We start from the raw sequence: 12495 nt of genomic DNA, 5'->3' as shown, positions 1-12495 counted from the left end.
TCCGTTATATATGGGTGGTAATTAAATTACATCCAAAAAGTATTTTTGATTACTAAAGTGATTACTTAACCATACGAGGCAGCTGTTAATTCTTTAAACAAATAAAAATAAATAAATAAAAACAAAAAGAAAATCAGTGTAAATAGTATCTACGCATTTTTGCACTTAATGCAATAACACCAATCCATGTTTTGAACAAATCTGCTGAGCAAATGATTAAATTACATTCATAAAAGCACTTGCTTCATTCCTAAATCAATCATGATTCCATGACTCATTCATTAAGACAGTGATATATATATATATATATATATATATTAATATGCCCCTTAAGTATTACAAATTTCTTTTTAAAGCATATTTTGTGATCTGTGCTGAAACACATAACTTCCCCAACCCTGCTTGTAAATGATCAGTATTGGATGTGGATGACCTTCTATATATTAATTTGGGAGAAAATAACTTTATTGTGTACATCTTTAAAACTTTTACATTTACAAATAACTAAACCACATATTGTAATAATCAAAAAAGCATAATATGGGCATTTTAAGGTTTAGGTTTAGATTCAGTGTTAGTACCTAATTATAAAGTATGCACATACAGTACATTTTAAACAGGACTGTACAATAAAACTCTGCCTTGCAGTCATTGACATCACAGTTTAGGACTGTGGTATTTGTTCCATTTCACATGAAGTTTGGCTCTACCAATCTGAAAAGATGTCAGTAAGCATGCTGTATCCATCTAGGGTAGTGGTTCCCAAACACGTTCCTGTAGGGCCCCCAACACTGCATGTTTTCCATGTCCCCTTAATCAAACACACCTGATTCAGATCATCAGCTCATTAGTAGGGATTCCAAGACCTGAAACGGGTGTATCAGACAAAAGGAGAGATGCAAAATGTGGAGTCTTGGGGGGCCTCCAGGAACGTGGTTGTGAACCACTGGGGACCTGCTTGCAAACAGGCAACTGCCAGGGAGATTGCTAATGGAGGGTTTTCTCCAGGTATTATACACCTCTTTGAACCATACTGCCAACAGCATAGGCTCTTTTTCAAAATGAATTATCAATTAAATATAATGCAAATAATAATGCTTAATTGAGAAATGTGCTTAAAGTACTGCATATGGTGTAAATGTAGCATACTACTGTTACCGATGCATACTGCATGCATTTACTTCCTATTAAAAAAGAAAAAGAAAAAAAAAGACAATGACAGTATGTAATATGCTATTACTAAATTCTGAACAAATCTTTTATGGTGGCATACTGAATGATTTGATTTGTGTAACTAGCAGGAGCGATGCAGTGGATATCAGCACAGACACAATCATGGGTCTGGAAAAGCTTTGGGCAGACAGCATGTGTGTACATGTGGGCTGGTGGGTGGATGAGGATGTGTGAGAGCGGAGCGGACACATAGTGAGAAAATAAGAAGAGGACAGCGTGTTGTGCAGCTGTGTTTTGTGAAACCGGAAAAACAAGAAGAGAGACCGAGAGATGCCGAGAAACGAGACAAAGTGTGTATGCGTTGATGTGCCGTGCATCCTCCACGGAGAGTCTAATTCCACTTATCCTCCGTGACGTCATTCGACACAGGCAGACAACTGTGTGTGTGTGTGTGCTGTAGATTCTCTGGTTAATTAGAGGAACACATCAGAGCTGTGAGTGATGACACACTGTGCTACTGAATGCCACCCTCAAGCAGCTCAAACTCACGGCAAGAAAGTTCCTCTAACACGAGCAGTGACTCCGATGACAGACAGGATTTTATTTTATTTATTTATTTTTTCTAGTTTTGCCCAGAAATAGACAAGTCAAATGTCAAGATGGTCGTATTTCCGCCCAAAGCTTCAAGGTATGAGATATAAAACAGAATAACAAGGCAACACAGTGAGCTTCCTACATAGGCACACTCTCCACACACAAAGGCTCTTCCAAAAAATTATGCAGCATGCTAGAATGTAGGGGTGCTCTGATTGATCAGCTACTGATCACTGCATTAGAATGTTTGATCAGCAGTCTCTAAAAAGGCCAATCTCATAAACCGATCTAAAGCTGATGATGTGCCTGCCGTGAGAGGTTTGGCTCGACATGCAGCGGAACTGTCTCAGTCTCTGTCCGTCGCGGGTCAAACAATTATAATATACATATCTCTTAGTTAAACAACTTATAAAGTCATTTGAAAGCCTTATATGAGACGTAATTTCAGAAACAGTGCAAGTGGATGACGGCGCGCTCTCTCTCTTTCTCTCTCAACCCTGCTGAAAAAAACAGCTAAAACCAGCCTAGATTAGCTGGTTCATTGAATGCCCATTTTCCACAAGTTCATATGATTCTTTAGGGTCTTAATGAAAAGTCTCTAATATACTTTGGTTAAAAATTCTCAATAGTAGTGTAAAAAACACCCTTTTACCTTGTCAAAATCAGCTCTGCAAAATTTCAGCTCATTTTAAGACATGGCCCCGCCCCTCGCCAACAAGCACATTATTAAGAAAGGCCATTTGCAAAGATGCATAAAAAAACCCTTATACTCACTTCTGCTGTGGGTGAAGCTGCATCAGGAACGATTCACACGAAGATAGAGGCATATATAGATCGGGATCGGCGCTTTCCATTTAAAAATGAAAGTAACGTTAAACCTCTGCGTCTTCAGCGGCTCAGATGTCGGTAGTAAATGACGTCTGCTATGTTCATTATTACATCCAACAACAGAACACCTCAATCGCTCAATTAGAGTCTTCCTCTGCACCTGAGTCACACAATGAGGACCGTATTCGGAAGGTTTCAGCTCGGTGAGGGCGGGGCTAAGGTAAGACGCTCATGTCAATCAACTGTGTTTCGTCACAACGACAAGAAGCTGAGAATGAGCTGATTTTAAAAAGTGAATTTTTTATCATTGTAGGGTGGTTGTGTACACAAACTACCAACACACATTAATGTTCAAACTACATGGAAAAGTTAGTTTTGCACCCGATGACCCCTTTAAGCATTCAGCACTCACACGCTCTCCTGGAGATTAAGCGCTCATGCACACTCGAAGCGCACACACATAACGCCAGCTTTAAATAACTCCGTTTGCAGTGCATATTTTTTCTGCGCTCATGTTAACGGATTAAAGCGCCAAAGCTGCGCACGGTTGCAGTCTGGCAATGTGTTCCAGGAGCGGTGCATCTGCAGCAGAGCAGAGATTGAAGTGGAAGGATTGCTTGTAATAAAGATTTAAATGCAAAAGAAAAGGCTGTTTCTGTCAATGGCAAGTTTTAATTTAGAATGTTTGTGATAACATAAGAAAAGCAGTTTAAGGCCCGGTTTCACAGACAGGGCTTAGACTAAGCCAGGATTAGCAGATAGTTCAATTAGGATATTTAAGTAATTTTTATAAACATGCTTAGAAAAAAAAACATTACTGGTGTGCATCTTAAGACAAAACAAAGACACCGATATATTTTAAGATCAGTCAGTGCAAGTTTCTTTCAGTTCAAACAGCTCAGACTTACATTTTAGTCTAGGACTAGGCTTAAGCCTTGTCTGTGAAACCGGGCCTAAATGTTTTGCCACTTGCTTAAGCAACTTAATATATAAAACTAGAAGCAAACGCAAAAGTAAAAAGCATTGAATGCTTTGCTTATATTTATTGCATTTAAACTCGTCTATGACAGATTACTGTACTGTTTTGCTGTACTGTGTAAAAATGGATCACAGTGCTGAAAAAGCATTTTCAATAACGTTTGGATTTGATGAGTTTGTGGAAATCAGGCTTGTGCTGTGTGTAAGCTTTTGTGCAATAATTGCAAAATTCTGAAAAAACAATGCACTGCATGATCAAACATTTAGGTGAGATAAACATATATTCTTGAAAAATGTCTAAAAAATGCTCCCTCAAATTAAAAACTCCCCTTTCACAAGAGCCACCTAAGAGGCAAATTCCCCCATTTTCACAAAACAAAAAACTAAATTCAGGCTGTAAATAAATGCCTAAAAATCCTGATTGGAGTATCACTATAATCATTTCCCACGATAATAAGAAGGCTTTAAAAAGATCGGATCGGCAGATACCGCTTCCTGTAATAAGCAATCGTGATCGGCCTTAAATATCCGATCAGCGCTACTAGAATGTCTTCTTTTGGAGTCCAAAGCAGCATCACAGGGGAACAAATACTAGAATGTGTTGCAAATGAGCTTAGTGAAAAATTAAATCCAAGATGGCAGAACTGAGAAAATGACTTTAATTCATTCAATATCAAAACACTGTGATCAAAATAGTTCAGCCTAATTCAAATGGACAATTAAATATAACGTTTGTATGTGTGTAAGAGATAATAGGAAATAGATAAAACACATCCTGATCAGGCTATGCATTCAGTGTAGAGTAATACAGCAGCTTTGACCTTCATTCAAGTCTTCGTCATTACAAAAGCGTCTTACATTTGATGTGCTGAATTAGTCCTTATTAACTATCATTTTACAGTGACTTTCTGAAAGGGGTGCTGACAGGACTACAAATCAAAGTATGAAGATTATAAGCAATGCATTTAACAAATGATCATTTTAATTAAGCAGATGGTCAGTAACTGTACATTTTAAGAAAGTGCAGCTAAGCAAAACTGTATGTCTCAGGATAATTGTTCTGTCTCTATTCAATCCCCCTGGAGAAATGTATGCTCCCTCATATAGAAATGGCCATTTTAATAATTAATGTAAGAAGACCTTCCATGTAATAGCATTGCTCATATAATGTCTGCTTCCTCTAGATAGCAATAACATTAAAAGGAGAACAAATGAAGACTTAAATTTCCAGAAACTGATTAAATGAATCTAATAAATTGAGCGCCTGAATGTTATTCTTCAGCAAGATCTCTGTCTATATCCTAGATTCATTTCTCCGCTAGCTACTAATAATACTGATGGAAATTCATTTTCATTTAGTCTACCTCCATTGAATATTCAATTGTTTAAATCATGCTAACAATATGCTAATCATGCTAGATTTGTGCTAGTAACTTGCTAATCATGCTATAAACATGTTAAGAACTTGCTAATCATGTTAGAAACATGCTAACAACTTGCTAACCATGCTAAAACATGCTAGCAACTTACTAATCATGATATCAACATGTTAATCATGCTAGAAACATGTTAGCAACTTGCTAATCATGTTAGAAACATGCTAACAATTTGCTAATCATGCTAAAAACATGTTAGCAACATGCCAGTAACCTGTTAATTATGTTAGAAACATGTTAGCAACTTGTTAATCATGCAAGAAACATGCTAAAACATGCTAATAACTTGCTAATCAAGCTAAAAACATGTTAGCAACATGCCAGCAACTTGTTAATTATGCTAATAACTTGTTAATTATGATAGAAACATGTTAGCAACTTGCTAAACATACTAAAAACATGCTAATAACTTGTTAATCATGCTAGAAACATGTTAACAACGTACTAATCATGTTATAGACATGCTATCAACATTTTAATCATGTTAGACACATGCTAGCAACTTGTTTATCATGCTATAAACATGTTAAGAACTTGCTAACCATGCTAAAACATGCTAGCAACTTACTAATCATGATATCAACATGTTAATCATGCTAGAAACAGGCTAGCGACTTGCTAATCATGCTAGAATCGTGTTAACAACATGCTAGTAACATGCTAATCATACTAGAAACATGTTAAAAACATGTTAATTATGCTGGAAACATGCTAGCAACATGCTAGTCATGCTATATATATCTAGCTATCTATCTATCAAACATCAAGCTTTTAAAATACTTTAAACTTAAACTAAAATAAACTAAATATTTCAGACTGAAAACCATAAAACTTATCAAACTTCGAAATCTTTTTAAACTTTTTTAAACTGTTCAAACTTTTTAAAACTTTCTGGTCCAGCTTTCTCAAGCCAACTTCAAAGTTTGTCTTGATAAACTTTTTATCTAGTTAAGATTTGGTGATGCATAAGTAAACATATATGACTAAATATGACTTAGTCATTGTGTCTTTTTATAAACCTTATCATAAATAAAAAGGAATAATAGTATCTCAGGAATGTTTTAGATGAGAGATTGCAGACATAAAGAGACATCAGTGCTTTCAAAACCACGTCAGTCAGTGGGTTTATCAGTGAATGTCCTTTCAGTGTTTTGTTTTTGTAGCACACAAATAGAGGCTCAACCTTCACTTCTACCCTCATTAGTGCCTTCTGTTGTGTCTACAAAAACGCCGCACACAATATTTAATGTCTTGTTCTACATGAAAAATCACAGACTTATCTTATTAAGGCACAGCTCCTCTGCAAAACAAAAAAACTGTATTAATTAACATTTCTCCATCGTTGTTAAAGCCTTATTGGAAAGAAGCCCAATTAAGGTTCAATCCTTACCCCGGAAATCTTTTAATCTTCTTGTTTTTCCAAAAAAGATGCATCCTGCCAAGCATCATTGCTAATTCATGCCTTTATCTTATTATTCATGAAATCCAACAGGGATCTGGGGTAATTTGTGGTAGGTCCAGCTCTCTCTCTCATGTCACCACATGCCAAACAAAACAACAGGTGTGGCATCTTCTCCCACAGGCCTTCACTGCCGCCTTCTTCATGCCTCAAGTTTTTGAGGAAGACGACATTGAAATAAATATTTGTATTAATCATTTTGCTTGCTGTGTAATAAAGTTCACTTGTTGAATTGTCATTGTTTATTCAGTCTTTTAGGACTTTATAGTCTCAGTCTTTAAATGACATTAATAAAGCAAGGATAAAAGTAGTGCATATGACTTGTTGCTTATTACATGCCAAATCCAGCCTGTTCTCACTGTTTATAGGTATTAGTTCGTAATATTTACTGGTACAAAATCACATTTGTTTGCATGTCCGGACAGATACTGAAATACACTGCAAAAAATGATTTTCTTCCTTGTTTTCTAGTATAAATATCTAAAAATTCTTGAATCACAATGCATTTACAGGGCTTGTAAAATGACTTAAGACATTGTCTTGTTTTCTGAATTTTGTTATTTTTGCTTAAAACAAGTGAAAATATCTGCCAATGGGGCAAGAAAAATAATTTTGTTTAGCCTTTGATTTAAGATTATTTTTCTTACCCCAGTGGTGGACATGTCTGCTTGTTTTAAGCAAAAACTTTTTTTTTTTTTTTTTAGAAAACAAGACATATCTCATGTTACTTGCCAAGTAAATGTATCCTGATTCGAAAATGTAGTATTTTTGTCTTGTTTTCTAGTATCAATATCTAAGGAAGAAAATATTTTTTTTCAGTGTATACAATATACACATCTTATGTATATCAATATATCAATGTCACAAGGACGGTCGGAGACGAGCGGATCCATTTGCAGCATTTTATTAGTACAGACAAACACACAGGGGCAGGCAGAAATCGAAGTCAAACACAGGCAGAATGGTCGGGGCGGGCAGCGAGAATCAAACACGAGTGGGAGTCCAGGAATCAAAAACACGGGAAGAAACACTCAGAAATGCAGCCGGGGCAATACAAGACTTCGCAAAGAGCTAGGTGTGAGAGTGGCTTATATGCAGTGTGTGTTAATGAACTGCAGGTGTGTGAGTGTGTGAATGAGCTGATGGTGTGGGCAGTGATGAGTGCAGTGGCTTGTGGGGGATGAAGTCCATGATGAGTGGTGCAAGAGTACTGATAACGGAGGCTCAATCGTGACAATCAACCTTTAAAATGTCAACACTAACATGTACTCACAGCTATTATTTATTTATTGCTAAAACACGGTATTTTTTTTTTTTTTTTTTTTCAAAAAGCAGTAACAAAGTATAGTCCAAAAGATGATGTGTTTTATTTGTAGTCCCCTCTGGTGGTATAAAATAGTTTTATGTGAGGTATAAAGCAGAATGTTGTTATTATTGTTATTATGAATTCACTCCAACGTCTGAATAATTCAATAAAATGCATACATCAATCAAAACTATAAACATATTTGAAAGAAAGCTTACATTTGAGTCTATTTCTCACACACACAAAAAAAAAAGTTTCTTGAAAACACTAACAAAATAAATTACTTTTATGATCATTTTATGCTGTGTTTTTTTTTTTGTGTTATTTTATGGTCATTTAAAAAAAAAAAAGTAAAAGTACTTATAGGCTATGGTACTTTCAATTGGCTTTTTTGTAGTTTTTCTTTACAAGGCCAAAACGGGTGTGAACATTCTCCAAAAACAAAGACAGCCAGATGGGTGCGGAACGACACGATGGAGAAAGACAGAAGCGATGACAGAATTTTTATTTTCCCTTGAAATCCCATTCCTTTAAATCAGACTTATTAAGAAATAAAAGTCATCCTTCAAGAACAGTGGAGGCAGTGCTATCTTTCATATCTGTCAGCTTTTGTGATGAATGGAGCAAAGCTCTCTGTGAAAGTGTCCAAAACTCCAGTCTTTAATGGTGACCTGATTGATGTGCAGTACATCAGAAGGGCAGCTGGGAGAATCTATTGACAGTGAATTCGATGAGACAGCAGCTGCTTTACGTTCCTCTGGCTGTCCTCCATCATTAGAGAGACTTCTGAATATTTCACTGTTTCTCTGGAGACACCTTTCTTATCCTGTCATAAGCCAGTGAAAGCTTACAGTGGCCAAAGGGGAAAAAGGCACAGAAGTTCACGAAAACAGTACAGATGCACAGAGCCTCGCGTCGTGGGTCGGTGTGCCCGTGAACATCATGTCTGGGGCTTAGCTGTGCTCAGGGACTCCTCGCTGGCTTTACATTAGCACCAACAGACTGTCCAAAATCTGAAGGGAAGTGTGAAACAGCTGGACGGAGCTAACGGCTTCCTCACAGGACATGATGTCTAGTGAATGAGTGCATTAAAGTGGAGGACAGAGGGATGAGCACGCTTTGACAGGCAGACGGGCAGATGGTTATTCTTTCTGACAGAACATGAGGACGAGCAGCCATGTGCAGAATATCAATGGAAATCACAAAATCACATTTCCCTAAAAGAATAGTTAGTAATTAATTCAACACAGGCTCACTGGAAAAATGGGCTTGTACTTACAAAACGCCAAAGACAAACCTATACATACAATTCACTGCCGTTCCCGACAAAAATGAGCACTAGTGGCAGTAGAACTTATTCCTGTTCAGACAGATTGTGATTACACACATGACTTGCTTTTGTGTTGTTCCTTGCACAATAATATGTCATGACCTAAAACACTTTTAGCATGGGGCGCGATTTGTAAATTACTATATTTTAATGTTTGCCCAACATAATCAGCTCCATATTTATGGGTTTTCTGAGCTCGGTAGCTTGTCTGAAACAGCATTGCACTTATGTGTGTCTACACTTGTTGTCCAATTCTCGTTTTTTTTTTCTTTTCTTTTTTTATAGCATTCAGTCATTTTTAACACCAAACCTAAGGATACAAAACAAAAAGCATAAGGATACAATCATAACCTGATTGGACAAGCTTTTATGACGTATACCTTGCGAGATTATCAAACTGGACTATATGTGTACTGTACACACAGTGATACTGTATTTTCACCAGCTTGTAACTCATAAAGAGCTTATAAAACATGTAAAGGAGTTAAAACAGCAGCAGGAACAGCAGCACGGTTCTTCTGGCTGTACTGTAATTAGCAACACTGATCCTATGATGACAAGAACCAGGTATGCTTCAGCATTTCTATCTGTTTTGGGTTGCATCTTGTGACATCATGTGCTGTTTTTGGTGTGTTTTGATGTCTTTGGCCTGTGATGCTATATATATGAGTCGATCCACACCAGATCTCATTTGTAAGCGGAATGAAACCCTAAGTTTTAAAGCAGCCGATGCTTGCACCCCAAGATTTGGTTGGCAGCATTCACCCTTACACACTAAACAGCACTAACAGAGCAATCACGCCAGAGTTGGGTTTAATCGAACCAAACCTGCCAAGTGTAAACACATTTCATTTCAACACAAGTTTGTTACAATATCCTTCCACTCAGACAGTGGTAGATCCAATCACATAGCTGTCACAGATAGATTTTAAACAAAAAAATTAATTGAAATCAACTATACAACTTCTACTGACAAACAAATGGGGTTTAATGTTACTAAAAAAAAGCAGTCATGACCTGGCTGTTCCCTGAGGTCCACTTATAATGCTATCAAGATTTTCACCTCAAAATATCATAATTTAGAATTTAGAACTATTCTCTGTCATGTTTTAACCCTCTCATCGAATCGCTCTGTTTGAATAGGTGTGGTGGACTGTAGACTGATTGGCTAACAGTTGTTTGACAGCCTACATTCTTTAAAGATGGACACATAAATACTCAGTACATATCAAACAATCTATAATTACAGACAAAGCAATAGCGAGCGTTTACCCTTCTAGTAAACACTACACTACATGCGTGAATCGGTGGGCGTGGCTAAACTGTCAATGCTGTAGAATCGGTGGGAAGGGCTAAACAGACAATTCTGTAGAATCGGTGGGAGGGGCTAAACAGACAATGCTGTAGAATCGGTGGGAGGGGCTAAACAGACAATGCTGTAGAATCGGTGGGAGGGGCTAAACAGACAGTTCTGTAGAATCGGTGGGAGGGGCTAAACAGACAATGCTGTAGAATCGGTGGGAGGGGCTAAACAGACAATGCTGTAGAATCGGTGGGAGGGGCTAAACAGACAATGCTGTAGAATCGGTGGGAGGGGCTAAACAGACGGAGGCTGCGTTCGAAACCGCATACTTCCATACTATATAGTAGGCAAAAAGCAGTAGGCGAGTGAATAAGTATGTTTGAATCTTAAGTATTCATAAAAGAGTAGGCGAGAATGAGTAGGCGAATGCACTAATTCCCGCGAGATTCGGACGAACGTCTACTTAAAGTGCGTTCGAATATGCCTACTTACCTACTATATAGTAGGGAAAATGAGGACGTGAAGAAAGAAGTACGTTCGAAACCTCAGTATTCATAAAAGAGTAGGCGAGAAATCCCCGGATGTCCTACTGCTTCAGCCCAGATTCTGAAGTGTTCATCTGATGGATACTTTTCAATCCCAGGAGGCCACAGGAGGCCAAAACGTCATCATCGAACGTGATTGGGAACCGCAACGAGAGTGTTTACAAATGTGAGTATTACAAACCAAAACACGGTTCTCTGTCTGAAAATCGTATTTGTTGAGCTGTATCGTAAACTGCTGATTTGCATAAGGTGTCAAGACGTGTAACGTTAAAGTATATTTGTGATTTCGCTATAAAACACGTTTTATTACGTATAGCGACCATAGACATCTCAAAGATGATTACTAAATGTTTAACAACTGACAGGAACATGTTCTAAGAGAATTAAATGAGCACATCACAACACCAAACAGACATCTAAATGAGTGATGGACGTTATGTGAGTTTATGTAGAGTTCACTGTTGTCAACACTGCTTTACATTAATGTAAATAAACACATGTACATATAGTAACTAAACATGAGTTATCTATTTCATTTGTCTAATAGTACTGTTGATAAATTCAGGAGCATTTGAATTTGATGATAAACCAATGAACACAACAGCTACCTCATAAATGTAGTATTGAGCACAGAATCAGAGGGAACTGAATCTTGTGTGGATGTTACAGGGACAGATGAGACAAGTGTGCTTGTCTGGTGAAGAGTGACTGATGAAGCAGTGCTGCCATCAAAGGCTTTGAGTGAGTACACTACAGACATCTATTTAAACCTTAAGTTGCAGTTTATTAATAATATTAAAAAAACTTTAAGCACTTTTCTGATTCTAGATTTCTGTGCCTTTGTTGCAGATATTTTGCGGTGGAGCAGGACCTGAAAGGAAATGTGACAGCAGCATTTTTGGGGAAAAACAAAATCCGAAACTTAATATAAAGTTTGGTAATTTTGTTACTTCTAATACAGAGATCTTTAATACAATAATATATAATAATTATATTTGTGCATCTTTGTATGATCTGAAATATCTGCTGCAGACTGGTGTGTGCAGTGAGAAAAGAGAAATCCTCAGCAGCATCCTGGAAATGGTCTAGTGCCATGGATGAGACCCTCCATCACTCCACCTGCCCTTTCTCTCATCTGGACCAGATGTTGCTGCGGTCTCTTCATCCTCAGAGACCAAAGAGCCAGCGAGAGCATCTAGAGAAAGACTAAAATACCAATATGTCTGAATAAAGCTTTGTTCCATGTGTCTTTATTTATGTTCATGGTTACTTTATTATTTTACTCATATATCCATGTTGTTATCAGTAAATAAAACATAAGTTTCATTAACATATGCATTCATTAATTACTTGATTGAAAAAAAAAACATGCTTGTTTTACTAAAAAATATAATTAATTATAGGTCAGCATTTATGATTATTATTGATCAGTGCATTCTGAGGTAATCATAATTTCTAAGTAGTAATACTTACATTTTTTGAGTGTAAAATCAACTGTCTTCTCCAAACACAAGACCTTGGAGAAGCGGATCCACGTCTCCTT

The 12495-nt window shown here is 37.1% G+C and overlaps 1 long non-coding RNA gene across 1 annotated transcript; it reads left to right on the top strand.

The window, feature by feature from the left end:
* Positions 1 to 11810: 11810 nt before the first annotated feature.
* LOC141345480 (uncharacterized) lies at positions 11811 to 12282 on the top strand. The gene is made up of 2 exons (XR_012357022.1): positions 11811 to 11889; positions 11985 to 12282. It is a non-coding gene; the product is annotated as an uncharacterized lncRNA (long non-coding RNA).
* Positions 12283 to 12495: the final 213 nt, after the last annotated feature.

The sequence above is a fragment of the Garra rufa genome, chromosome 11 (genome assembly GCF_049309525.1).
Source record: "Garra rufa chromosome 11, GarRuf1.0, whole genome shotgun sequence".
Taxonomy (NCBI): Eukaryota; Metazoa; Chordata; class Actinopteri; order Cypriniformes; family Cyprinidae; genus Garra; species Garra rufa.
The sequence above is the reverse complement of the archived record's forward strand: the minus strand, read 5'-3'. Positions and strand labels throughout refer to the sequence as shown.